The sequence below is a fragment of the Helianthus annuus genome, chromosome 13 (genome assembly GCF_002127325.2).
Source record: "Helianthus annuus cultivar XRQ/B chromosome 13, HanXRQr2.0-SUNRISE, whole genome shotgun sequence".
In the NCBI taxonomy this organism is placed as follows: Eukaryota; Viridiplantae; Streptophyta; class Magnoliopsida; order Asterales; family Asteraceae; genus Helianthus; species Helianthus annuus.
In genome coordinates this window covers 19340583-19343075 of record NC_035445.2, presented here as the reverse complement: position 1 = coordinate 19343075, position 2493 = coordinate 19340583, and the positions used below count along the sequence as shown (strand labels likewise).

General features: G+C 33.5%; 1 long non-coding RNA gene across 1 annotated transcript; it reads right to left on the bottom strand.

Annotated features, from left to right (window-relative positions):
- Nucleotides 1–727: 727 nt before the first annotated feature.
- On the bottom strand, nucleotides 728–1931 carry LOC110897452. Its single transcript, XR_004876044.1, has 3 exons — nucleotides 1691–1931; nucleotides 1058–1459; nucleotides 728–957 (listed from the first exon to the last, which is right to left on the bottom strand). It is a non-coding gene; the product is annotated as an uncharacterized LOC110897452 (long non-coding RNA).
- Between the last annotated feature and the right edge of the window lie 562 nt (nucleotides 1932–2493).

Genomic DNA, 2493 nt, shown 5'->3' with positions numbered 1-2493 from the left:
AAAAAAAAACATTCTCTAAGAGCATTCACATCAAACCTCCCATTTTTACCCTATATTACACTAAAAATCACTATCCCTTCTCTTTCGTTTTCAATTAAATAACATTTTTAATACCTTTATTATTACATTTTCTCTCTTTTCCACTCACAACCAATTTTAAAATATATTAACAACTAGGTTATTATCACCCGCGAATACTCGCGGATCGGAAAATTTTATTTGCATTAATCGAATTGTCATTAAATAAAATAAAAACACATGTTTTCAAAGGTTTTTGATGAACACGTTTGAGAGAGGGTGAGAGTGTGTGTGTGAACGAATTCGTGAATTCTTGATGTTATTGTGATTGTGTCACCTTATCTCTCTAGTTATCTCTCCTTATATACATCCAAATGAAAACCCTTGATTAGATAATAAGGGTAATTACGTCCATCAAATAATTACTAACTAATCACGGGTTGTGAACATGTATAAAGTTATAAGGTAACAATCTAATAGAAACATCAGTTTACTAAAAACAATTTTAAAATGATATTAAAGATTTTGATCTATTGCAACCAAAAGCTTTCTTGACTCCTTGACTATTTTGAAAACAAAAATCTGACCAAATGGAACTCTCCATCTTTCATCAAATCAATCCAACCTAAAAGATTATATCTAAAAGAAATAATAAATTATAAATATAAATATGAAATAAATAATAAATAAAACAGATTGTCCTACACTATAAATTAATTGCAATCCTTGTAAAATCAAAAGCTTCTTTTTAAGAGATCTTGAATTCTACAACCTTCTAGCTAAATTTGTTAACAATAACAATACAACCCTATTCACAAACAAAGAAATCAAAAAAACTTAATCACGTAATAAAACAGAGGATTAAAAAAACCTTTGATTGAGGTTAGTAACTTCGAAGTTCGTTGCAACGATTGTTGCAAAAGACTAAAAAACCCCAATCTGCCAAAACAAAAACGAATACAAAAACTTAAAACTCGGTTGCATCAATATGAATACTGCGAATTAGTATAACCAAAAAAGAATACAAAATAATGCTAACCTTAATTGTAGCCACAATGAGAAGATGATAATCAGAACCCTAATTGGTTACATACAACACATGTAATATGGATAAGTAATAAACATTATACAATTTGAGGCCGACTAATCTTGTAACTGGTCATGAAAAAACAAAGAATTTTTGATATTCCTCTATTTACCTCCATCTAGATTGAAAATAAAAACCCAAACCCATAAATTAATAACAAAATACTTTGAACCCAGATCCGGATTTGCAGCTGTTGGTTCATTTTTATTCCGAATCAATAAGAGATTTCCATGGATTCACATATAAGCCTATCAATTAAAAAAATGGGAACTGTTTCAACAACCTTAAGAAAAAATGAAAGAACAATACCTGATTATCATGATTGTCTTCAAACAACATCAAAGGATTGATAACCTAATCATAATAAATACAAAGCTTACCAAGATCAATGGAAAAAACAATATGCATGTTGAACACACAACAAACACGATCGAGTGTAGGGTTTCTATAAAAAATGTTTGATCAATATATACATGGATATGGAAGAAGTGTAAGAACCTCAACCCTAATATCCATACGAAATACAGAGAATTAGGTCTCAATAATCATTCCAAAAACTGAGATGATAAAACACAAAGATCTTACCTTAAATCGGAATGACGACAAAGCCAAAATATCAGCTGGATAGATAAAATCGGAAGAAAATTGTGCAAAATTTGAGAGGGTTTTTGATTGATGAGAATTTCAGGAGGAGCATCAACGTCAACATCTTGTGATCTTGTGGAACTGATGGAGGATCTTGGTGGTGGCCGATAGGAGAGAGAGCTGTAAGTTTGTTTTTTAGGGTTTGTAAAGTGAAAGTCTAAGAGATGAGGAAAAAATAGGTGGAGTGCGAGAGAAGAATGAGAAAAAAAAAGAGATATAAAGGATCCGTCATGATTGGCCCGAATCAGATTCCGACCCGAATACAAAACGGATCCCGCCTCCTAAGTCAATTTAGAATTCTATTCTCCCCTAAACTAAAAATCCACCTCCACCATAGGTTGCCACATCATCAAAAATGTCTAAAATCACATGCCACATTGCCCAAATCCATCTCATTTATATATATATAGGGTAAGGTTCATGCGAGAACCGCCTTTATTGCGAGAACCGCTAGAACCGATGTGAACACAACCTAAAATAGCTAAAAAAACCCTAAAAAAACCTAACCCCCACCCCCCACCACCCAAAAACCTAAACCCCCCACCCCCCCCCCCCAAAAAAAAAAAAAAAAAACCTAACCCCACCCCCCCCAACCAAGCTAAATGCTAAAAACTAAAACCCTAAAAAAAACCTAACCCCCTCCCCCCCCCCCAAAAAAAAAAACCTAAACCCCCCTCCCCCACCCCCCAAAAACCTAAACCCCCCCCCAAGCTAAAATGCTAAAAACTAAACCCCCAAAAAAC